Below are 27,880 nucleotides of genomic sequence, written 5' to 3' on the forward strand. Positions count from 1 at the left end.
AGTTTAGGTAGCTACTCTGCACTGTGTTGGTATATGGCATTACAGCACATAAAGAAGGAATCCTATCCTTAAACCTAGTACAGCGCTTTCTGGAAAGACTTCTAGTGTAATGAAACTTATTCCCCACTGCTGGGTAGTCCAATCAGGTAAATGTAAGTGTTATTAAGAAATGATCAGACCGAAGGGAGTTTTCAGGGAATACTGTTAAGTCATTCAATTTCCATACATACGTCAGAACAAGATCTAAGATATGATTAAAAGTGGTGGGGTGGACTCATTTACATTTTTGAGCAAAGCCAATTGAGTCTAATAATAGATTAAATGCAGTGTTGAGGCTGTCATTCTCAGCATCTGTGTGCTGTTAAAATCGCCCACTATAATTATCTTATCTAGCTAAGCACTAAGTCGACAAAAGGTCTGAAAATTCCACAGAGAACTCACAGTAATGACCAGGTGGATGGACAAGACTAAGAGTCAGCTTTCAAAGAAGTAAAGCTCTGTCTGGATTTTTGATTAATTAATAAGCTGGAATGGAAGATTGCTGCTAATCCTCTGCCTCGGCCCGTGCTACGAGCATTCTGCAGTTAGTGTGACTCGGGGGTGTTTGACTCATTTAAAACTAACATATTCAGCCTGCTGTAACCAGGTTCTGTAAGGCAGAATAAATCAATATGTGAGCAATTATTATATCATTTACTAACAGGGACTTAGAAGAGAGAGACCTAATGTTTAATAGACCACATTTAACTGTTTTAGTCTGTGGTGCAGTTGAAGGTGCTATATTATTTTTTATTAGTTCAGGATATGGCAAGGCGGAGATCGGAGCAACAAAGCAAGGTCAAAACACACACGAACAAACCGGACAAGACTGAGAGGTGAGAAAGTGAACAGAGTCAACAATCAGGCAGAGAGCAGTGGAACTGTGAGGGTTTTAAAGAGGAGCAAACTAATCAGGTTGATGTGAAGCAGGTGTGTGGAAGGTTCTGGAAAGGGGTGTGGTTAAGTGAACAAAGAAGAGAGAAAAACAGGCAAGAGCGTGCAGGAGGGCAAAACAAAAGTGGTGCAAAGCAAGATAAGTAGATGACAGAAGAACTAACAGAATAATGTGATGTGTTCTAGACAAACAATCGGTGGTGAGCACAGATAACCAAAAAATTAACTTCGATAACAGATAATAAGATAACTGAAAAGTTATCTTTGATAAAGATAAACCACCCAAAAATGTATCGGAAGTTACAGATAATCGATAAGTTCCGGTGTTGTCTATGGGACATTTGCAGTTATTAAAGAGCTGAAATTGACTTTTAACACGATCGCTTTTGAAAGCATCAAAAGCAGTAAAAGACCTAAAGAATAAGCAAGAATGTTTGCCCATGCTGCCCTCTGCAGGAAGCAGCACAGACAAATCCTGAGAGCACCCACAAAATCAGCTCTTTATTAATCATAATTATTTTTCTTTTAACATTCTGCTCCTGCTGGAAGCTCTTGTTTACAATAACACTCCCACCACAGAAACACAACGAGACCAGCCATAAAGCCAGCTTCCTATCAATTTCAACACTCCGGTCAGGCGGAGGTCTTGAAAAATAAAGTCATACTAACTTATGGTTTTTTTGAAAATACTGATAGAATAACTCCATTAATGTCAATTCTGTCATTTGTACAAAGTTAAAATATAACATATATCTTTTAATGTTGAATAAGGCACTAATTCTGAGGTTTTGTAACAAACACAGACCGCAAAGCATTCTGGGTAAAAGTGCTAAACAGTAATGGTTCAGTAATCCATTATGTAAACCAACACGTTAATGTGACGTGTGTCGTGTGTTGGTTTAAAGATAAATGTGCTTTTGTAAAATATTCCATTTTTATTTGTAAAAACAGGCATTTTTACGGAGCCCTGGAAGTGTCATCGCAATTGCAATGTTTTTAAAACTTTTATGCTGTTGTAAAACCGTGCACTCAATATTAGTAAGTAAGTAATAAATTTATTTTACTATAGTGCCTTTCACAGACATAAGGCCATGTACACATGTTGTCGGGTATTTGTAAAAACCGAATATCTTACCCTTCAGTTTGGGGAAAAAACTTCATCCACACTACGTCGTTTAAAAAATAAAAATCATTCCACATCGAACCGTATAAATGTGTTGTAATTAGTCTGCCAAATCTTTGGGTGGCGGGTACTGATTAAAATTCGATCCAATCAGGAGCCTTATTCTCTTGTCGTCACTTCCACCAAAACCTAAAAACATGGCCACCAAACCTCGTTCGTGTGGACCGATAGGAGTCGAATTTACCTTCTAACCGTAGTTTTAGACTACAACAGTTACACAATATATGCCACACAAAAAGCGCCTGGACAATGGACAATACCAAACACTTTGAGAGCAGCCATGTACCCCAGACGTTTAATCCTGTCATGAAACACTTCTGGCCAGTAGATGGCAGTACGGCCTTGAAAAAATGTCAACAAAATTTCCAGATAATCCGTGTCTGCTACATTTAGATTGCGTGGAATTTACCAAACGCAAATACACTACAGTCTATAAACCTAGAGAATATATTCACGAGAGTTTTTAGGCACTAGAGGTTAATGCTGTTATCGTGGACCCTGAACAGAGTGTCTGAAATGCATTTGTCCGGTCGTGAACCGTCTGAGATTAACCTTATGCTACCCATAATGCATTGCTGCCTGGCACAGCCTGTGCTCACAAAACCTTAAAAATTAGCACATTACTTTAAACGAAAACATATATCTGATATTTTCACTTTATAAACTTCAGACATGACAATAATTTTAAATAACTTGTCTAAAATGAGTGGTTAAAATTTGAACCATAAGTTAAACATGTATGCCTCTGGATTACTAGGTGACATTGCGATTATATAAGTATGGTGTTAAAGGAAATGACTTTTTTTTTTTTGGTCACCAGTTCTCCTTTGCTTACAGACAATAGAGTGGTTTCTGCTTGCAGAGGGTAGAACAACATGCTTATTAGGAAACTTTTAACAGGTAGATCTCAACAGCTTTAAAAATGTTTTTCACTGTTCAGCTTAGTTTAGTACATTATTGGTCTAAAAGTTATCGGCCGGTAATTCATTGGAAGATAATTAGTCCGATGGTGGTTTTTAAATTTATCTAAAAACATAATCCAATTATGAAAACATTATTTTCGATAATTATGTTATCGGATTTTCGGAAGTGTGCCCACCACTGCAAACAATAATGCGTGAGCAAAACAAAAAGGGGCACAACTAAAAAATACTGCGAATAGTCTAAAGAGGGCAAAGAGACAAATGACTAATTAGAAAATAAATGATAAGCAAATACAACCAGAGGTTATAGAAAAGCACAATAAATAACAAATAGAACTTAAGCTAAGAAACACTACAAGATAAATAACCAAAACCTGAGACTAAAGCATAAAACAATAAATGTGATAAACAGAACAAAACTAAGACTAAAACAACTAAAGGGACCAAGAGTGAAAGCAAAACAATAAGCAGTAAAGTAAAACTATAAATGTGGTAAGGAAATGATACACAGAGAGTAAATCAAACAAAACCAATTACAACTGAAGCATGACCATGAAAACTGGACATGACTAAACACAGAAGACTCAGAGCATAGAAGATGAATAGGGTCAAGAACAATACCAGCAGGGCCTAAAGGGCCAGATCATGACACAACATATATACTGTACAATCAGCCCAGTACAATTCAATGTATTTTTGTAGCTCCAACTCACAACATAAGTCACCCCAAGGCGCTTCACAAGGGTAAGGTCTAAACTCACCAAATCCCCTGAGCAAGCACAGAGGCAACATTGGTAAGAGAAAGTCCCCTCTGGTTGTAGTTTACTTGGTGCTTGCAAATGAAGGACAAGATATGTAAATCGGGGCTTTAAAAAATGTAATACAATTTTACTTTGTGTTATTTGACATTTCATTGATTAAACCATACCATTATGAAAGAAACTGGTACAGTATTAAGGTGCTGGTTAGTGCACAAGTTGGAACTTTCTGCCATCAGAGGCTTTGATTCACGGTCTGGTGATTTCTTTTTCTTTATCCCAGTCAATAAATCCACAACTTGTCCCACAATATAGTCTAACAGAATACTATTATTCGGTTAATTTGAATAATATTCTACGATGTTGTTTAACGGTCCTTTTCAATGACGCTTTTGTTTTCTGCTCTGCACTATTAAAATGAACACCCTTTTCTTCCAACGACTTGTGACGTGCATAATATTTTCTCACTGCTCGGCCTCTAATTTAGAATGCAGATTTTACATAAAAACCACTGAGCTCCTTTTAACCCAGACTGTAGCAGATTACACATCAGTCTAGTGTTCTAGGCCAGATGGCTGCAACCTGCACTGGTGTGGTGGTGTGATTATGCACTGTTGTGACCTTCACCTCGAAACAAGACGGAATCCTTAGCAACAGCCTTGTAAGTGTTTACGTCTTGTGGATGCAATTTTGCAGCAGCAGTAACACACAGTGACAAGCTGACCTCTGGGTTTAACCGCCTGCTTCCCAATCCTGTCACATGCAGTTTTTCATGTGTGATCAGGGCCATATGGCTCTGTCCCCTGCTCTGCATTGGTGACTAGTATTTAGATCTATGTTTTTTTTTTTTTTTTTCTTTCTGTAGAATAGGGTCACTAAGCATGGGTTTCACAATATTTATTAGAATGCTTTCAATTTCAATTTATTTTCATTTATATAGCGTCAAATCACAACAAAGTTGCCTCAAGGTGCTTCACACAAGTAAAGTCTAACCTTACCAACCCCCAAAGCAAGCACACAGGCGACAGTAGTAAGGAAAAACTCCCTGTCATGATTTGAGGAAGAAACCTCAAGCAGACCAGACTCAAAGGGGCGACCCTCTGCTTGGGCCACGCTACCAACACAATTTACAAAACAATTCACAAAACGAATACAAAGGAAATGTTGCCGTGCACAGGAGAGGAGGGTGATGCTTCAGACACATCTGTTACTACGAGAAGGTACAGCAACACTGGAGGATTAAAGGTAGTTATTCATTGCATGGTAAATCCATACAGTCACACTATTAACGAAGCCGCAAATTTTACATTTACAAGCCCAAGATGTTTTTCATCACTATGGCAACCACTTGCAAATGCCATGGTAAAATCTGAACAGTAATTCTGCTGTATGATTTCATCATCCCCACTGACTGTATGCAGACAGGAAAGATGAGTACGAGCGTGACTCATACTCAATGCACAATAACATCAACGTGCTGCTCCATGACAACTGTGTGTCCAGGGTGGTGTGAGTTTGCACTGCAAATGCAAAGAGGAGTTGTTGTTTTAGGAAGAACTCTCCAAGGAAGTGTGCGTCCTGTTGTCATATCTGTGCTGCTTCCTGCCCCAACTCTTCAGCACTCTCTCCCTTCAAACATTTATCTCACGTCCGCATTCCCACCTCTTTCTTGAGTTAGTTCCTCCTTTTTTTTCTCCGGCTTGATTGTTTTTTCAGGATGTTCTCGAGTATGCTGCTCTTCCAGTGTCTGCCTTTCTGGAAATATCTGGTGTTTTCATGTTCTACCACCCATGGATTTGTTGTTCACACTTTTCCTCATGACATGTAAAGCTGCAATTCTCACACAGTGTCTGTTCTGTGCAGGATTGTAATGGGACTTAGTGGTGGGCATGTGTCCAGAGGATCCTCAGTTCAGTTCTCTGTCAGACAGAAAAAAAAAAAAAATCACCAAAGCTTCAGTCACACCACAGTGATCCTTTGGGGGATAAATGAGACTTCACAGCTCATTCATTCTAATGGTCACTTTGTTTTGGGCAAAAAAAAAAGAAAAAAAAAAGTTGCAGTTACACATGGAAGACTATAGTGATTGCAAGGACAGAATATATATATATATATATATATATATATATATATATATATATATATATATATATATATATATATGATAGAAATGTAGAAGACTCTTATGGTAGTACCAGTGAGGGAAGAGTGTTTGTTGTACATTGTGGATGGTAAAATGTCAATAAAAACTGATTATAAAATATGTTTTTTTTATGTTTAATTCTTTAAAGGCACAATGACACACTGAAAAGTCAATTCATTTTGTGTTGCAGTGCATCTGGAAAGTATTCACAATGCTTCACCTTTTCCACATTTTGTCATGTTACAGCCTTGTTCCAAAATGGAGTAAATTCATTTTCCCCCCTCAAAATTCTACCCACAACACCCCATAATGACAACATGAAGAAAGTTTTATTTATTTATTTATTTATTGCAAAGTTATTAAATATCAAAAACTAAGAAATCACATGTACATAAGTATTCGCACCCTTTGCTCACGACTTTGTTGATGCACCTTTGGCAGCAATTACAGCCTCACATCTTCTTGAATATGATGACACAAGCGTGATGCACTGATCTTTGCAGAATCTCTCAAGCTCCATCAGGTTGGATGGGGAGCGTTGGTGCACAGCTATTTTTAGATCTCTCCAGAGATGTTCAATCAGATTCAAATCTGGGCTCTGGCTGGGTCACTCGAGGAGATTCACAGAGCTGTCCTGAAGTCATTCCTTTAATATCTTAGCTGTGTGTTTTGGGTCATTGTCCTGGTGAAAGATGAACTGTCGCTCCAGTCTGAGGTCAAGAGCGCTCTGGAGCAGGTTTTCATCCAGGATGTCTCTGTACATTGCTGCATCTATCTTTCCCTCAATCCTGACTAGTCGCCCAGTTCCTGCCACTGAAAAACATCACTACGGCATGATGCTGCCATCACCATGATTCACTGTAGGGATGGTGCCTGGTTTTCTCCAAAAATGACACCTAGCATTCACGCCAAATTATTCAGTCTTTGTCTCATTAGACCAGATCATTTTCTCATGGTCTGAGAGTCCTTCAGGTGCCTTTTGGCAAACTCCAGTTGGGCTGCCATGTGTCTTTTACTAAGGAGTGGCTTTTGTCTGGCAGCTATCATACTGGCCTGGTTGTCCTTCGGGAAGGTTCTCCTCTCTCATAATCTCTCATTTGCTTCATGCAATGGAATCTGGAGATAAACATTTGCACTAATTGGCCTCAGGGCCTAAATAAGTACCAACAAATTTCTTATGTCCTGGCCTTTGTAGTAAACCACACTCTCTAAATCAAATGAAATCAAATCAATTTTATTTATAAAGCGCCAAATCACAACAAACAGTTGCCCCAAGGCGCCTTATATTGTAAGGCAAGGCCATACAATAATTGCGGAAAAACCCCAACGGTCAAAACGACCCCCTGTGAGCAAGCACTTGGCAACAGTGGGAAGGAAAAACTCCCTTTTAACACGAATAAACCTCCAGTAGAACCAGGCTCAGGGAGGGGCAGTCTTCTGCTGGGACTGGTTGGGGATGAGGGAGAGAACCAGGAAAAAGACATGCTGTGGAGGGGAGCAGAGATCAATCACTAATGATTAAATGCAGAGTGGTGCATACAGAGCAAAAGAGAAAGAAACACTCAGTGCATCATGGGAACCCCCCAGCAGTCTAAGTCTATAGCAGCATAACTAAGGGATGGTTCATGGTCACCTGATCCAGCCCTAACTATAAGCTTTAGCAAAAAGGAAAGTTTTAAGCCTAATCTTAAAAGTAGAGAGGGTGTCTGTCTCCTTGATCCGAATTGGGAGCTGGTTCCACAGGAGAGGAGCCTGAAAGCTGAAGGCTCTGCCTCCCATTCTACTCTTACAAACCCTAGGAACTACAAGTAAGCCTGCAGTCTGAGAGCGAAGCGCTCTATTGGGGTGATATGGTACTATGAGGTCCCTAAGATAAGATGGGACCTGATTATTCAAAACCTTATAAGTAAGAAGAAGAATTTTAAATTCTATTCTAGAATTAACAGGAAGCCAATGAAGAGAGGCCAATATGGGTGAGATATGCTCTCTCCTTCTAGTCCCTCTTAGCACTCTAGCTACAGCATTTTGAATTAACTGAAGGCTTTTCAGGGAACTTTTAGGACAACCTGATAATAATGAATTACAATAGTCCAGCCTAGAGGAAATAAATGCAAGAATTAGTTTTTCAGCATCACTCTGAGACAAGACCTTTCTAATTTTAGAGATATTGCGCAAATGCAAAAAAGCAGTCCTACATATTTGTTTAATATGCGCATTAAATGACATATCCTGATCAAAAATGACTCCAAGATTTCTCACAGTATTACTAGAGGTCAGGGTAATGCCATCCAGAGTAAGGATCTGGTTAGACACCATGTTTCTAAGATTTGTGGGGCCAAGTACAATAACTTCAGTTTTATCTGAGTTTAAAAGCAGGAAATTAGAGGTCATCAATGTCTTTATGTCTGTAAGACAATCCTGCAGTTTAGCTATTTGGTGTGTGTCCTCTGGCTTCATGGATAGATAAAGCTGGGTATCATCTGCGTAACAATGAAAATTTAAGCAATGCCGTCTAATAATACTGCCTAAGGGAAACATGTATAAAGTGAATAAAATTGGTCCTAGCACAGAACCTTGTGGAACTCCATAATTAACCTTAGTCTGTGAAGAAGATTTCCCATTTACATGAACAAATTGTAATCTATTAGATAAATATGATTCAAACCACCGCAGCGCAGTGCCTTTAATACCTATGCATGCTCTAATCTCTGTAATAAAATTTATGGTCAACAGTATCAAAAGCAGCACTGAGGTCTAACAGAACAAGCACAGAGATGAGTCCACTGTCTGAGGCCATAAGAAGATCATTTGTAACCTTCACTAATGCTGTTTCTGTACTATGATGAATTCTAAAACCTGACTGAAACTCTTCAAATAGGACCATTCCTCTGCAGATGATCAGTTAGCTGTTTTACAACTACCCTTTCAAGAATTTTGAGAGAAAAGGAAGGTTGGAGATTGGGCCTATAATTAGCTAAGATAGCTGGGTCAAGTGATGGCTTTTTAAGTAATGGTTTAATTACTGCCACCTTAAAAGCCTGTGGTACATAGCCAACTAATAAAGATAGATTGATCATATTTAAGATCGAAGCATTAATTAATGGTAGGGCTTCCTTGAGCAGCCTGGTATGAATGGGGTCTAATAGACATGTTGATGGTTTGGAGGAAGTAACTAATGAAAATAACTCAGACAGAACAATCGGAGAGAAAGAGTCTAACCAAATACCGGCATCACTGAAAGCAGCCAAAGATAACGATACGTCTTTGGGATGGTTATGAGTAATTTTTTCTCTAATAGTTAAAATTTTATTAGCAAAGAAAGTCATGAAGTCATTACTAGTTAAAGTTAAAGGAATACTCGGCTCAATAGAGCTCTGACTCTTTGTCAGCCTGGGGTTGTTCTTATTTTCTTCAATTAGTGATGAGTAGTAAGATGTCCTAGCTTTACGGAGGGCTTTTTTATAGAGCAACAGACTCTTTTTCCAGGCTAAGTGAATATCTTCTAAATTACTGAGACGCCATTTCCTCTCCAACTTACGGGTTATCTGCTTTAAGCTGTGAGTTTGTGAGTTATACCACGGAGTCAGGCACTTCTGATTTAAAGCTCTCTTTTTCAGAGGAGCTACAGCATCCAAAGTTGTCTTCAATGAGGATGTAAAACTACTGACGAGATACTCTATCTCACTTACAGAGTTTAGGTAGCTACTCTGCACTGTGTTGGTATATGGCATTAGAGAACATAAAGAAGGAATCATATCCTTAAACCTAGTTACAGCGCTTTCTGAAAGACTTCTAGTGTAATGAAACTTATTCCCCACTGCTGGGTAGTCCATCAGAGTAAATGTAAATGTTATTAAGAAATGATCAGACAGAAGGGAGTTTTCAGGGAATACTGTTAAGTCTTCAATTTCCATACCATAAGTCAGAACAAGATCTAAGATATGATTAAAGTGGTGGGTGGACTCATTTACATTTTGAGCAAAGCCAATTGAGTCTAATAATAGATTAAATGCAGTGTTGAGGCTGTCATTCTCAGCATCTGTGTGGATGTTAAACTCGCCCACTATAATTATCTGAGCTAAGCACTAAGTCAGACAAAAGGTCTGAAAATTCACAGAGAAACTCACAGTAACGACCAGGTGGACGATAGATAATAACAAATAAAACTGGTTTTTGGGACTTCCAATTTGGATAGACAAGACTTAGAGTCAAGCTTTCAAATGAATTAAAGCTCTGTCTGGGTTTTTGATTAATTAATAAGCTGGAATGGAAGATTGCTGCCCTTCCTCCGCCTCGGCCCGTGCTACGAGCATTCTGGCAGTTAGTGTGACTCGAGGGTGTTGACTCATTTAAACTAACATATTCATCCTGTTATGTGTCGGACGCAGCTCGGAGAACCGACCAGCGTTTGAAGGACCCAGTATGAAATAAGCAGAGCACGGTACAAAGGCTAACTGAATTTAATACATAACAGTGATAATATAATAACAAAAAGGTGCGGCCTGGCGTGGTGCGCTCCCAGCAGCGCTAACGGTCCGGAGCCAGAAGCTGTTTCGGACCCAAGGACCCCGCCGACACCCCCCAGGTGGCCGCAACAACCGAGTCTGTGAAAGAAGGAACCATTATGTGAGTCCACACTCTACACACAGAACACTTAAGGTGTACAAACAGCAAACACTTCCTGGCTTGATTACTGATCAGCTTCCCAACCTGCAGGCATGGAACATCCAGTTCACAAAACTCCACTGCAGTGGAAGCTGATACATGACTAACAAACAGCTCAATACAATAAGGTGTGAGGGACACCACATTTACTGACTGTATAACTGTTAGTCACAAAATCTAACGTACCTCAGGAAGTGTGCTGACGAGCGTGAGACCTCACCCCCTCCTCTTTCACAGACTGTGCATCAAACCTGGACGTTCTCAGCATCCGCTGCTGATGAGATGGCTCCTAAGACGACGATCTCACCCGTCTGGTCACAAGGTCGAGTCTCTGGCAAATACACACTGTGCACTCCAGTCTTAAATGCCAACATGTTCCAATCCATCCAGATGCACCACAGCTGTGAGTCCTGACGAGTCGCAGGTGATCAGGGTGAGGTCCTGACAGCCTCAGCAACACAGCCACTCAGTCCCAAACGCACGCCACCTGGGAGGAAAACCAAAAGACAGAAACAAACCGGCAGCCAGGCCCCCCCAGCCATATAACACATCCTGCTGTAACCAGGTTTCTGTAAGGCAGAATAAATCAATATGTTGATCAATTATTATATCATTTACTAACAGGGACTTAGAAGAGAGAGACCTGTTTAATAGACCACATTTAACTGTTTTAGTCTGTGGTGCAGTTGAAGGTGCTATATTATTTTTTCTTTTTGAATTTTTATGCTTAAATAGATTTTTACTGGTTATTGGTGGTCTGGGAGCAGGCACCATCTCTACGGGGATGGGGTAATGAGGGGATGGCAGGGGGAGAGAAGCTGCAGAGAGGTGTGTAAGACTACAACTCTGCTTCCTGGTCCCAACCCTGGATAGTCACGGTTTGGAGGATTTAAGAAAATTGGCCAGATTTCTAGAAATGAGAACTGCTCCATCCAAAGTGGGATGGATGCTGTCTCTCCTAACAAGACCAGGTTTTCCCCAGAAGCTTTGCCAATTATCTATGAAGCCCACCTCATTTTTTGGATACCACTCAGACAGCCAGCAATTGAAATGACAAATGACATGTCAAATGACAGCATGTATGCTCCAAGTCCATCTTTCCTATCAAATAAACTGTTAAAAACCTGTTCTTTTCCTTCAAGACGATTGAAGAACACAAACTTTGAAAGTTCAGCTGTTGGGCACAGTGTCCCAATTTCCCGTAGGTCTTTCCCATGGACATGAGAAGGTTAAACCCTTTCTGAGGTGTTTGTGTTTTATTACAATAGATGAGGCAGTCCTTTAATCGTCTCCACTCTTTACACCATACCGCCTTGAGGGTGTAGAGGGCAGATAATTAAAAGCAGTGAAGGGATTTCCCAGGCACTGTCACCCACAGAGACAGATATCTGACATTCCTGCCAGTGTTCAATGGACTACAGAGACAAGAAGATCTGCTTCAGCAGACACATGTTCAACACTGAAAAGAATACAGTCTTCAGAACCTTAATGTCACTCTATCCTGGGCGCAATTTGGTGGGGGATAGGGGGGACATGTCCCCCCCACCTTTTCAACCAGGGTGGACAGAATATGGTATGTCCCCCCCACCTTCTGACATATATGTGTGTACTTGAAACATGCTATGACAGGCTTATGTGCAAACCATGTCAGAATAGTATCTTTGTTTATGTAAGTTTGTATTTTTAGCAACATTGACTTGTTTACAACACCTGTTTCTTGTTTGCCACATTCAGAATTTTCTGGGACTGCATTTGCCCATATTTGAAACTAAAAATAGTTGCCTCTAGGGACTAGTGTCTACACATAAGTATCAATGGACTATATGATAATTTACTAAATTTTGAAAGGAAATCAGAAAAGCTATCTGGGACCTCAGAAATCCCATCTACAATTATTGCTTGATCTCCAAAATCAGTCTATGCAAGCGAAATTATGTTCAGTATGAGTGTTGTCATTAGTGCCACTTTGAAAATTAAATTCATGATAAGGAATTTATCCTAAACTTATGATCTGTTGTTTTTTCAAACTTATGCAAAAACAAATCTTGAGAAAAAAAATACAGTATGTGATAGTTGAGGTTTGAGGTTTCTTCCTAAGAGGGAGTTTTTCCTCACCACAGTTGCCTAGTGCTTGCTCTGGGGGTCGGCAGGGTTAATATGGAGTGACTTGGGCCAAGTTTGTTATGATTTGGCGCTTTATACATAACATACTTATACATGAATTGAAATGTAATTGAATATTGAAGTGTATGTCTGTGTTGATATGTAGTGTGTTGTGAATTTGTGTATATGTTGTTATGACTGTTATAATTGTTGGACTCATTCTAGCAGGGGTGGGCATTGATAAGCTTTGCTTCTGCCCACACCCTTTCGGACTCACAGGCTTGTTTATATAACATTTATATTATTGGTATGTTTCTGTTCTTTCGGATTTGTGTGTGTGCCGAATAAATCCATTCATTCATTCACAGTTAATAATTATTAAGAGCCTGTTCTTTCATATTTATGAATACATTTTACCACATTGCAGTTTTTTTTTTTTTTAATTGAAAACTCAACCTATCATTCTTTTTGAGTTCTACACATGTGGTGATACCTTATTTAGACCAGGATGTTAATAAAATGAATGCTGGCTATTCTCCAAACATGACACCTAGCTTAGCTTCTGGGGGGCCTAAAGCGGCCCCAGAAGCTAACTGTTCTGGTGGCCTAAAGCTGCCCCCAGACCCCCGGCCTATGGGCTTCGGCCCTGCGGGCCTCGCACTTTGCCCCCCACAATTTAAATTGCGCCCTTGCACTCTATAGTATTCACAAGAACCTTTTCCATTTTCTAAACTGCTGTCATGACTTATATTTGAGCATCAGCATTTATTGCTTTTTCTCATGCCTCCTTAGTGGCTTTCTGAAAGAACATCTATGAAACTAAAATTAGAGGTAGAGAGAGACTAAGTGTTTTCACATGTGTAGACTCTCCTATAAACATGTGGAAAAATAAGTTCAACTTGAAATTCTGGAAAATCCGCTCCCCTCAACACCTAATGAAAATCACAGGGATCTGCTTTGCCACATTAGTCTGGTCATAAATGGAAAAGTGTAATTTTGGAGTGACAATGTGTTTTAACAATGAGAAGTCTGGAACTCTGAGACAGAGAAACCAGTAAAATGTTCAGCACGTCCATTGACCGACTTTGTTAAAACTGAAAATTATGGCTTTTTTATGCAGTTTCTGCCAGCAAAACTACATCATACCTGAATGTATAATGATAATATAAGAAGAAATATAACGAGCACTGTTCTCTGATTAAGATCTAAGCCAGCTTCTTTTTGTCTTTTTAACATTTTTTTTCTTTTAGATCCCTGCAGCCCATTCCCTGCATGTGAGACAAAAATAGGAAAACGCATTATGATGTCAACACCAGAAGCTCACCAGCTTTTTATCTGCTTCCTGTTTACTCCCTTCTTGCGTCTGCAAATGAGAAAGGAACCACCCAGCGCTCAGCTCGCTAGTAGAGAGACGGCTCAGCGGCAAATGTCAGCAGCGCGCCTTTTGTCACCAGATCCCTCAGCAGGACTTATAAGGATAGACCGCTGATGGTAAACACAGAGGGGCACCAGAGGGGTGAAGGTTCAGTGGGGGGGAAGAAACTGAATATCTATTGTTGAATGATGTCACAATAAGAGAAGAATGAGGGACGGAGGGAAAAGAAAACACAACTTCGATGATAGCCTGGGGAAGCCCCTTGCCTCCCCTCCCCTTTACTGAGTCACCATCAGGAAGTGAGCCAGACGCTGCCATTCCACCTAAATCCTCCTGGCTTCCACTTTTAGAACTGCTACTACATGTCTAGCCTAAAAGACACACTTGATAAGACACAAACACATGAGAGACAATCACACAATTTGAACCGTGTAGTTTTACTTTCTCTGCAGGAGCAGGTGTTACAAAAAAGGAGTATTTACCCCTGTTGTGTCATTGTTTGTTTCACCTTTATTTCGCATTGCTGTGGTGCAGTTGCTATGGCAACATGACTCGGCTTTAAACAATGATTTGAAAAGGGGAAGTGGAGTACTGTGTGCGTGCAAACTAGATTGCACATGTAAGAAGAATCGGTTTGTGCGGTAAAATATGACCAAAGAGACAAAACCTTTCACTTCTACACCATTATCATTTGATTCAGCTCATTTAAAGCTTATCTCCCACTGCTGATTGGTTACTATAGTGACTAAAAACAATCAGAAACCCAAATGGAGCATGTCATCTTCTGCATCCAGTGCTTATAGTGGTGTTGTAGGATGCGATAACAATTACGAAAATTTAAAACGTTCTAAATTATCATGATGCTGTGACCCATCGTGATCCACAAATGTAAACAACTGGATTGTGATTTGTGCAGATTGTGACAAAAAATGCGTCCATTACTATAATTTTGCAGATAGCTTTTGCTTTTATTTTGTTACTGTGCAGTCACTTTGATACCCAGTTAAAATTATAGGCTGAAATTAAAATATAATGGAGGTTGCTTTCTGTTTTAACTGGGTACCAGGGGAGCAGGGGAGAGTAGCATAGCTCAATGGGATGCACAGCGGCTTGGCTGGACCGAGCCAAACCCATTGTGGCATCATGTCGAGGCGCACAGTAAAGCTCCTTGCTCTGGGAAAATCAACGCAGAGGTTTCAATTTCAATTTATTTTCATTTACATAGCACCAAGTCACAAGTTGCCTCAAGGCGCTTCACACAAGTAAGGTCTATCCTTACCAACCCCAAGAGCAAGCACACAGCTGACAGCGGTAAGGAAAAACTCCCTCTAATGATTTGAGGAAGAAACCTCAAGCAGACCAGACTCAACAGGGTGACCCTCTGCTTGGGCCATGCTACCGACACAATTGACAAAAACTAATGTACAGGAAATTTTGGGCATCCAAGCCAGTGCACAGAACGGGAGGCTTGCAGAAAAAGACACCATCCTGGATGGAACCTCACCTCAAACAGAGAGAAAAAAACAGAATCAGGCATCAGAAAAAAACAAATATAGTACAACACATCATGCATCTATATTATTTGTACAGATGGAGTTGTTATTGATGGCTTTGCTATTATTTTGTCTGTGTCTCTTCTAATAACTAAGGTCCACTTGAAAGTGGATTGGGCAGCTCCATTATTTTGATGATGCCAGGTGACAATCTAAACTGAAATTAAAATAAAATGTCGACATTGTTATTAGTTCAAAAACTTACTGGTGACTGTCCTCTTTAAATCTTCTCTGGAAAGATAGTATACGTAGATCCATAATCCTTGAAAGGCATGACACACTCTTCAGAAGAACACATTTTTTCAGATATTAACAGATGGTTTTAAGCTTCGTAATGTGTTGTTAGAACCACAGGCATTAATGCATATGCACACCATGAGCACATGGTGCTGCGTTCATTGCTGCTTATCGGCATTGATCTTGTAATAATTGTGTGGCACACTACTGTAGACTACTGCTGTGGACAATTGGACCCGGTTACTTTGTATTTAGAATCAGTATCATCAATTGGGCACCAAAAATGAGCAATGGGAGATCAGCTTTGTGAGGACAGGTAGAAACAAGCAACATGTCTGTTTGTTTATTTAAAAAAAATCCAACCAAGACCAGAGAAATGACCAACATTGTAACAGGAAAACTGTGTCATGAAAACTGTAATATATGTGGGGGTGGAGGCTGTTGCATCCCCAGTTCCCCTGTGTACAATTTGATTTATGTACTTTGAGTAGCTCTGTTTTAGACTATGATCACTTCAGCAAGGAAAAACATTTTTGTGCACCTCGTCATGATTGGCATGTGTGCGCACTTCTGGCACTTAGTGGAATGTTGTTCTACACTAATGCACTTTGTACACATATCAAAATAATTAAAACATGAACATGCATTGTATTATTGTCTGAACTTTGATGAACTGCTGATGTGGAGAGAATCATAAAACGAAAGATAACTTCATGTGAGACGTGTTCACAGCCTGTGCATGTGTATTTACCTTTTAACTGCAATTTGGTTTCAACTAACTGTGCGCAAAATGTGCAACACATTGCATATGCAATTAAAATGAAAGTAATTGTGAGGACAAGAAATGAGACAAATTAGACACAAATTGGACCTTTCTTAGCATTTTTAAGAAGAGGACAGCACTCTGCTTTCACCTGAGCCTGAGTTGAGGCGTCAATGTGCTTATGAAGGTTGCAAGTGCTGCTTTGTGCAATGTTTTGGAATAAAAACTGTGTTCAGATGTGACAAGCAATTGCCCTTAGCTGTTCCTTATTCTGTATCTTGTATCACTGCTTTTGCTTCATGAGTGAGAAGCAGGTGATTCTTCTCTTTCTTCACACAGCGAGCCTTGACCCCTGCAGAGGTGTTGTGCACGTTGCTCCCCTGATTTGGAACAGAATGCTACAGGATGACCCCAAAAAACAGAACACATAAAAACTGTAATAACTCCTTTAGTCTTTGCACCATCATTCCCCAGAGTTTAATTCATCTTGGTTGCTTTGCGTAAAAGTCATGTCCTTTCAAAATTATGATCCAAATGGTATGATTTGTTGGCAAAATAGGCCTCTAAGCAAAATGTCTTTTCTTTGGTTGACCAAGACATGTTGGTGAAGACAACTGTTCCAATCGTCTTTACACTTTTTATGGGTTCTGGTTTTTTTTTGTTTTTTTTTTGCGGGGGGGGAAATTACCCTGTACAATGAAAGCAGTATGGCAAGTGTAAAATCAAGTAAGAGGAAAAACCCAGGCATTAAACAGGAATGTGAAAGTGCTGGTTCTTATCATAATAATAAATAAAAAACTATCTGCAGAAATGTGGTGTTTTCACATTTTAAACATTGAAATTTCCCTCAGTCCACAGTGTCTCACTGATTGTTTGCGAAAACTGCACAAACAGTGCGCAGTAGCATCAACATAATCATTTTCACAACTCTCACCCACATATCGCTGGCCATGTTGGGTATGAGAGCAAGAATCCGTGCATCGTGATTGGCTGTTGAAGATGCCGCACCACCGAGGTGTCACAGGCTCACGCTGCAACTTCTAAAGTGGCAACATTACGTCGTGAACCACTTCTATATTTGGTGTTAAACTCACCCTGCTTGATTTCAGCGATTCTGTTGATGCAGCAATTACACAGAAAGAGTTTCATTCACCTGATGGCCCCTCCTGTTCCAGGCCAACCTACCAAAAATGACTCATTTAGTCATCGCTCGAGGTGTGGGAGTTGGCCAGCCTAAACAGACGGCCTGGATGCTGCCTGATTAAGTACTTGTCTCAACTTCACCGCTCTGCCCAAAACAGGAATTCACTCTCCATGTTTGGTTTTAGACTCAACAAATCAACCAATCAGTGTTCCCAGCAGCTGCAAGAGTTTCCACAAAATGCTCTTTCAGGTGTTTGTTTACTCTTTCGTGGTAATTTGATGTATTATGTCACAGATGGACTTTTCAGGAAAAGCAGAGGCACCAAGTCAATAGTGCACTGAGAAAAAAAAAAATGTCATTAGAAACATATGCTTTATTTTGAAGGGAAAAAACAAGTTTTCCATAATAATGATTGCGATCTAAATCATAGTTAATGTGTGTTGTTGTTTAGGGAGCTGATAGGATACCTGTTATTAGTGCAAGAAGAGGGTTGGGGGTCACATACTTACTGTTTCCACCGATGACCTCAACTCAACATTATGGCCTCAGTCTCAAAGTTTTCCCACTATCTGAGTCAGATTATTTGCAAATTCATATGCTTCTGTTTCAGGGCTCTAATTTCCATCATTCCTCTGTCGGGCAGACACACATAATTGTCCTGTTTTTATATATGGAAAGGAAAATTAGGGAAGCTTAAGTATGATGGGTTTGCTGCTTTAGTTGGATGGAACACCAGGTTTAATGGCACAAAAAAAATGTTACAAGTGACCCAAAGCTGCCAAGGTGTTTTAGACAAAATGTGGGTCAAACCAAACAGCCTATAACTCCACATACTTAAAAAAAAAAAAAAAAATCAGAATAAAAGGATTAATTCAAATAAATGTTTGCATGAAACCCAGAAATATACACCTAAGCAAGTTTTTTTTTAAATAGTACAGGATTTAGTGGCTGGTAAATTCTGCATTAAATTAATTCTAACACTCAGTTCTGACAGCATGCACCAGTGTGGTTGCTGTATCTACCACACAATGGAATTGCCCTGGGTCCTGATTGGTAACCATCTGGGCAGACCACCAGTCTATGCCTGTCTCCCAAATGCAGCGAGTCATATCTGCTGAGAGAAGGGATGTTCCAGGTACCTATCACATGGACTACTTCAAGTTTGGAAATGGACAATGTGGGCCCCTCAGTACTGCACTAGTTACCAACTTCCAGAGACAGATCCTTTGACGTTGTCTAGTGGTTTCTTCTGTCCAGGGCTGAAGAAAGTGTCCTCTGATGAAAGGGATCAGTAGAATTCATCCTATGGTGTGCAGATACAAGAGACCTTCTTTTCTGGTGTTGCTTTTTTGAGAAAGTAAATAGTATCTAAAGTACCATTCCCAAGACCAGCCCCCCAAAATACGTCTGCAGGTTGCATGATGTACCTACAATCCCAGATGCAGTGAAACATTGTGTCCAACATGTGATTGAATTCATTCACTGAATTCACACACACACACACACACACACACACACACACACACACACACACACACACACACACACACACACACACACACACACACACACACACACACACACACACACACAAAATAAGTGTGCTTAGTGCAAGTGCAAAAGGCTCCCTATTCAAGGTCATCTCTGCCCATTCTCCAAATAATGTGGAGTTGCGTGAGGATGTGCATCTGGTGTAAAACTTGTGCAAAACCAACATGCAGATCCAACGTGGTGCTACTGTGATGACTCCAAGTGAAACAAGGGAGAAGCCTAAAGGACCTGCTCTTTGTTCCATGGAGGATCGTTAATTTGAAACATTTTAAACACAGAAAACCATGTATGTTACCATGGTTAAACAAATGTAGATAGGTTCACCATATTATCAATAAAATCATCTGCTCATCTCCTGGCTAATGACAGTGAAGGACTTTAAAATTTAAAGCCCTTCCAGAACTCATCATTAGGACTTCAAGGACCTATGCTTTAACCTGAAGGCTGCTTTGACTTTCAATGGACTTTCCGTGATATTACAGTATCATAATATGTCAAAATAAAACGTTCCCTGAAGGGTAAAATATCAAAAGAACAGAAGACCTTGAACTACTTACAGCAGCAATGGTTGAGACCCACACATTCGATGACAGTGACATCATAGATCACGTGGGGGCTTCCCCACATTTGCAGGAGGCATTATAGGAATGGCACGGTGACAGCCAATCAGAGTAGAGAGACACTGTGACATCACTGGTGGGATTCTCTCTGGCTGTTAATCCAAGATGGTGGAAAACGCTACAAAACCACAGCATTTCTGTGTAAATCTAATATAGTTCTCATATGTCCTAAAAGCATGTTGGGGTTTGGTTTGGTTGTGGGGTCTTTTGATGTTCTTTTAAGGTTTCTTCCTGTACCTGTGTCCTTCCCTGATCACATGCCCAGTTCTCCTCTATCCTCCCGTTATCTGTAGGTGTGCGTGTGTGTGAGTGAAAGGTGGGTGATGGGTACGTGTGAGAGAGAGTAGTGGGTGATACATGTGTGCTGAAGAAATGCCTGCAAGAGTGGATCTGCTTGTCTTCCGTGTGTACCTGTCCTTCTGTCCTCTGTGGGTGTGGTGTGGGTGTGGTGAGAGAATGTGTGGGAATGCATGCCTGTTTAATTCACTATACACCTGTTTCCCCGCCCCCAGTGGGTATCCTGGGGTGTGCGTGCATGTGAGTGCGCATGTCAGACTGGGTGTCGGTTTCCCGTGGTTTACAAGTGGATGAATGTGGGTGTGGTCGAGACCTGGTATGTGCATCTGGGAATGTGTGTGTGGGGTTCATCTGTCCTTGACGTCAGTGGGTGTGTGCGGGCATGAGTATTTTCTAATTGTCTCGTCCTCTTGTTTGTCAGTCATGTGCCGCTGTCTATGTCTCCATGGGTGGTTGTTACCTCCACCAAGGAGGTTATGTTTTCGGTCGAGTTTGTTTGTTTGTTTGTCTGTCTGTCTGTTTGTCAGCAGGATAACTCAAAAAGTTTTGAACAGATTTTGATGAAATTTTGTGGAGTGATTCAAAATGACAAGAGGAACAAGTGATTAAATTTTAGTGGTGAACCAGATCACGATCCGGATCCAGGAATTTTTTAAAGGATTCTTCACCATTGCGGGATAGGGGGAATTGTGACATTCTAGTTTCTAACTCCACAAAAACAAGGCAGAAAAGCTTGAAAAAAATTAGGGTGTAACACAGTCAAATGTTCTATCAAACAACAAAGTTTGGTGATGATTGGATCCAGATTCCGGATCTGGTGATCCAGAATATGCAAAAATATAGGGAAAATAGAAAATGTGTCAGTGTGAGGTGACAAATCAAATCAATTTTATTTATATAGCGCCAAATCACAACAAACAGTTGCCCCAAGGTGCTTTATATTGTAAGGCAAAGCCATACAATAATTACGGAAAAACCCCAACGGTCAAAACGACCCTGTTGTGAGGGCCGCTGAAGAGGAGGTACTGCTGGCCCACCACCACCAGATGGCGCCCTGCTTGGAGTGCGGGCTTCAAGCACGAGAGGGCGCCGGAGCCACTGGGAGTGACAGCTGTCACTCATCCTCAGCACCAGCTGTCACTCATTCATCTCATCACCATCACCATAAAGGCCGGACTGCAACTCCACCTCCTCGCCGAGAAATCAGCTACCATTCAGGTAATATTCTCTGCTGTACTTAACACTGACTAATAGTCTGAACTTCTTTGCAGCCGTTTTCCTGTGGTGTTTGCCTTGTCTGTGGTATTGGCGTTTGGTGTGATCAGCGACAGCTTCGCTTCAGACCCCAACCAGATAAGTGGTTAGACAGGAGCTGCACGAGTGTGTGATTGGAGGTGGAGGTTTTCCCTCCTAACTGTATACAGACTGTGGGATTACTGAATGTGCGAACTCACACTCATCAGGACTGTCTCTGTTCTCTGCCAGCAGTACCGGGTCTGACTGCTGAGGACAGCGGCCACCTGGGGCGCAGGGCTTGGCGGCTCCGGTGTTCTTCAGCTCCATTGGTGGTGGAAGCTGTGTGGGATCCGGCTCTTCTCTCGCCAGGCGTCTTCTATCGTCGAGCCTGCCCACACGTCACTTTGTGTATAATTGACAGTCCACCATATTGTTATTGTCTGTACGTCGTTGTGCGATTCACAACATTAAATTGTTACTTTTGGCTTATCCATTGTCCGTTCATTACCGCCCCCTGTTGTGGGTCCGTGTCACGACACTTTCACAACAGGATTTCTCGGCCAGCGTCATGGATCCCGAGGGGCGTCAACCATCGCTTGAACAGCCAATGGAAGAGCGAGGTGCACAGGCGCTCCACTGCCAGGGCTCTCCACGTGACAACAGCTCCCCCTGCTGACATTGCTATGGAAACGAGCAGGGCCAAAAAGCGATCAGATCAGAGACAAAGGAGGCTGATCTGTGGAGAGTGTTTTCTCTGCAGCTCAACCGAGCACACACAGAGAGAATGCCCCAAACGGTCAAAACAGCAGCACTCGTCCTTAGAGATTGGGCTAAGGGTGGGTCACAACACCCACGCGGGGAAACCCTGAAGTTCTGCACGAATCCCAGTCACGATCCTGAGCGGGGATCTAACCCTTCACGCCCCAGCACTGGTGGACACGGGGTCAGAGGGGAATCTGCTGGATAGCAGATGGGCAAAGGAGGTTGGGCTCCCTCTAGTGGCCTTACCGTCACCATTGTCGGTGCGGGCACTAGATGGCACCCTTCTTCCACTAATCACACATCAGACACAGCCAGTGACATTGGTGGTGTCTGGGAATCACAGGGAGGAGATTGTGTTTTATGTAACACCTTCTACCTCCCGAGTGATTTTGGGTTTTCCATGGGTGTTGAAACACAATCCCCGGATTGATTGGCCGTCTGGGGTTGTGGTTCAGTGGAGCGAAACCTGCCACCGGGAGTGTTTAGGATCCTCGGTTCCACCCGGTGTGACAGCTAAGGAGGACGTTTTAGTTCCCCCCAATCTGGCGGCGGTGCCAGCCGAGTACCATGACCTTGCTGACGTCTTCAGCAAGGATCTGGCACTCACGCCCCACACCGTCCGTACGATTGTGCCATTGATTTGATACCGGGCGCTGTACGAATGTTGCGACCACAGTCAGATAGCAGTATGGTCTCATCTCCACCGCCGGTCAATTGTGTTTCCAGTACAAGCATGACACAGTTGTGGAGTGCATGTGCTGTGGCCAAATGGTTGTGCCGACTGGTGTATGAGGCATTCAAGTGTGGCTCGGATTTTTCACAAGTACTGTTCGAATCCTCTTTCGTGCGCCATTTGGCCTCATTTGTGTTATGTGTGAAGGGGCCTTTGACAAAGTCACTAGTGTATGTAACACTTTAATGTGTAAATAATAAGGGTACGAGGTCTGTCAATAAAGTATAGGTCCTTTTAATTTTTTTCAAAAACTATATGGATTTCATTCATATGTTTTTACGTCAGACATGCTTGAACCCTCGTGCGCATGTGTGAGTTTTTCCTTGCCTGTCGGTGACGTCATCCGCCTGTGAACACTCCTTGTGGGAGGAGTCGTCCAGCCCGTCGTCGGAATTCCTTTGTCTGAGAAGTTGCTGAGAGACTGGCGCTTTGTTTGATCAAAATTTTTTCTAAACCTGTGAGACACATTGAAGTGGACACGGTTCGAAAAATTAAGCTGGTTTTCAGTGAAAATTTTAACGGCTGATGAGAGATTTTGAGGTGATACTGTCGCTTTAAGGACTTCCCACGGTGCGAGACATCGCACAGCGCTCCCAGGCACCGTCGTCAGCCTGTTTCAAGCTGAAAACCTCCACATTTCAGGCTCTATTGATCCAGGACGTCGTGAGAGAACAGAGAAGTTTCAGAAGAAGTCGGTTTCAGCATTTTATCCAGATATTCCACTGTTAAAGGAGATTTTTTTATGAAAGACGTGAAGACGGGTCCGCGCATCGGGACGCAGTTGGCGCGGTGCGGCGGCACAGGAAAAACACCTCCGTGTTGATAACCATTTGTAAAACCCAGGCGGCTTTTGATGGCTTTCAGTGGAGTGAGTATATGAGAAATTGTTTAACAGCTGGACATGTTCCAACTTGTCCTTAAGGCTTCCAACGGAGGTGTTTTTCCTGTGGCGGAGCGTCGCGGCGGCTGCGAGCCAACGCTGCAATCCGTCTGCACGTCTTTCATTAAAAAAATCTCCTTTAACAGTGGAATATCCGGATAAAATGCTGAAACCGACTTCTTCTGAAACTTCTCTGTTCTCTCACAACGTCCTGGATCAACAGAGGCTGAAATGTGGAGGTTTTCAGCTTGAAACAGGCTGACGACGGCGCCTGAGAGCGCTGCGCAACGTCTCGCACCGTGGGAAGTCCTTAAAGCGACAGTATCACCTCAAAATCTCTCATCAGCCGTTAAAATTTTCACTGAAAACCAGCTTAATTTTTCGAACCGTGTCCACTTCGATGTGTCTCACAGGTTTAGAAAAAATTTTGATCAAACAAAGCGCCAGTCTCTCAGCAACTTCTCAGACAAAGGAATTCCGACGAGGGGCTGGATGACTCCTCCCACAAGGAGTGCTCACAGGCGAATGACGTCACCGACAAGCATGGAAAAACTCACGTATGCGCACGAGGGTTCAAGCATGTCTGACGTAAAAACATATGAATGAAATCCATATAGTTTTTGAAAAAACTAAAAAGGACCTATACTTTATTGACAGCCCTCGTATAACAATCAAAAATCTATTTTAAAGGAATTTATACAACTTTATTGATACATGATGTAAATAATACACCAATCAATCTAAATGCACTAGGAACAAGGTGATCAATTTTAACAGTGTAAGTCAGTTAAGTTTTTTTTTTTTTTTTTGCTATGTCTGCATTTTCATAATTCTGCAAAAGTTCAAATGTCAGTTTCAGACACCCGTGAGACTGGTGACAGGAATACTAACATTGCAGCGCTGCCAACGCCCAATAGGCCTGCATCTGTGTGGGTCTGGACATGCCCCCGGATCCCCCTAGTTACGCTTTGCACCCTTGGAGCTCGCGGCCACGCATGGGTGTCCCGCATTGGTATGTTCAAATGTTGGCAGGTATGACTTTGCAACGTTGAAACAAAATCAACTTGTGCAATTGTCATAGGTGGTGTACCTGTTTCATCTTTATTTTTGGTTCACCATTTGTTCAAACTCTTGTAAAATTTCTTATTTATGCTCTTCCTATAATGACTGGCTTCTTCTTGTGGCCTTCTTCTATGCTCAACTTTCTGGTTCTGTATGTGATGCTGCCCCAGTGGTTCACAAAAGGTTGACCAGAAGTGGCACTAATGTGCTAAACCATAGACCACCTGAAGAAGAGCCCTGATTTTTCTTGAAATATGTATTAGAAGGTTAAGCACTGCTACTTTTGGCATCTTCTAATTTATCGTTGAAAATCAATGTATTCCTTAAACAAAGAATTGCATCCTGTTTCACTGAATCAAGCTACTCCACAATAGTAGTAAGACCCTTTGGCTGCTCCCTTGTTTGCACACGGGGTTGCCACAGCAAACCCGAGGTGGATCTGCATGATGAATTGGCATATGTTTTACACCGGATGCCCTTCTTGACACAACTTCACATTACATGGAGAAATGTGGCAGGGCTAGGGTTTGTGCCAGGAACCTTCCACACTGAAACCAAGCACAGTAATCACTTGGCCACCACGCCTAGCCACAGTAATAAGTGTTATTAGTATATAGATAGTACAGTATAGCTCATACTGTATATCTAGACATGTATTGTATAATTTTGTAAGGAATAGATGTGCACTCTTGGTAAATAACATTTTTTTTTTCATGGCAAGTGGGACATTCAAACATGAATCAACACAATATACGCATCACGCCTCTAAAATTAGGGATCACATCTGGCAAAGGGTGGGAAGTTTGCACTCATGTTGAGACACACCCTGAAAGCATTAACTGTAGGTTATTTTCAGCGTGAAAAGGGTCTAAAAATAACAGTGACAAAGTTATACATCACGTTACTGTAAAAACAGAATTGCACAGAGACAACACTGTAGTAGCTGCAAGTCATGTGGTTTCAGTCAATCTATGCTTCTGAAACAGGGTGTTTGAGTTAGCCAATAAATGTGTTTGGTTTGAATTTTGGTCACAGTAAGGCCAGATTTCCTTAAAAAAAAAAAGAAGAAAAAAGATAACTTTAAACAAGGTGACAGAACAAATTGAGTGCTTTTCAAAGTGTTCACTTAATCAGTTGGGTAAGTGGTAAGTAAAGCTAATTTAGCACTTTAGTGTTTAGTCAAATAAATGAAATAAATATAAGCTAATCAAACAGAAGGCAAGTTTTAACTGAAGTATATTCCAGAAAAGTTGAACAGTGAGGCCCTTTTTTATTTGGAGGGACACTGATTGACTTCACTGAAGTCCAAAGGATGTGTACAACATGCAATCAGCTCGCCAAACTTTTATCTGTTAAATTGTCAGTGAAATAATGGTAACTGGACTACATTTATATAGCGCTTTTCCATCTGCATCAGACACTCAAAGCGCTTTACAATCATGCCTCACATTCACCCCGATGTCAGGGGTGAATGTGAATGAAAATTAATGAATGAAATAATAAGTCACACCTGGTTGGGCAGCATTATCCATTTACTTTTGGTGACTCAAAAATTAGGGACTAAACATTATATCCGACATCACTTGATTTGGATGGAATTTCCGTCAGATTAAAGCCAAAGGTCTGCACTATAAAAGCATAGTTATTTGCTTTAATTTTGCTTTCAGGTCATATTGTGCTGGAATAAAAAATAATAATAACATATTTTATATCACATATCACTGGACAGAGGTATTTGGTGATACTGACACCTTTGCAGAAGGTATGTATGGTTATGACACCAACCATTGACCTGAAGCAAGGACTAGTTGCCTTTGGTACAAAGTGTCTCTGGAGGATCCATCGGTACTGCTGGAATGACTGTGTCAAATAAATAGTTACTTATACAGATGAGAAATATCACTGTGCATTGTGAGTTTTTTTTTACATTTTGGCAACACTGTGCATTTCTCTGGGCATGATCCTGCTCTCAGGTGCCTCAGTGTTGAGAACCACATCAGCTTGAGAAGACCAAGGGGATACCCACATCCCACCTGGTTGCAGCAGATATGGCTGCTTTTGACAGGTGAGATGTACTGCCATCTACCCGAGTTCTTGCCATCCAGGAATCAATGCTGTTCCTTAATGTGATTCATGTGAAGAGTGACATGAACATATGCTCTTGAGCTGATACATATTGAAATCTATGTAAAACCACACACATCTAACACAGACTGTGAGCAGTGTCTGCTGTATCAGAAGATGTCACCAAAGACTGACTCGTAGCCCTGGGTCAAGTTCTCTTCAAACACTGCATCTGTGACAAATGACAAGAACATTAACTAAAAGTTAGTGATAACTGGCTGATGATTGAGGATCCCTATAAAGGGAGTCAAGACAAATCTCATGGTTCTATCCTTTATCTGTTGAATCAAATTAGATTAGATAGAACTTTATTAATCCCTTGGGAAGACTCCCGTGGGGAAACTGAGGTTCCAGCAGCATTGTATAGAGGCACACAGAGTAGGAAGCACACAGAGTATCAAAAGTCGAAGTAAAAAACAATTTGCAAAATGGAAATACAAATATAAATACCAGAAATACTGCTTGCTATTGGTTTACTGGCTACTTCTGCTCCTCTCCTTCCCATCCCCTGTCTTCCTGTTACCCCTCCTCAAAAGGGTTTTGATCAACTCCCAGTACTTCTACTGTTTTTTTTAAGTGTGTTCAAAATTAGTTCAGTACAAAGAATACATCTAGTGAACTGTACCCTCCAAAAGCTTGATATAACTGAAACACCTCCTGTGGGCTGAGTCATGAAGATGAGAAACTCCAGATGTAAAGGAGTGGGGAAAAAAGAAACCTGCAGTCCATTAGTGGCAATTTTATTTTGGGGTAGAACAAAAAGTTATTATTAGAACTACAGCAGGAAGAACAACCTCATGTTTTTAAAACAAAAACAAAACACATGTTAATGAGA

Source organism: Thalassophryne amazonica, chromosome 11 (genome assembly GCF_902500255.1).
Source record: "Thalassophryne amazonica chromosome 11, fThaAma1.1, whole genome shotgun sequence".
Classification (NCBI taxonomy): Eukaryota; Metazoa; Chordata; class Actinopteri; order Batrachoidiformes; family Batrachoididae; genus Thalassophryne; species Thalassophryne amazonica.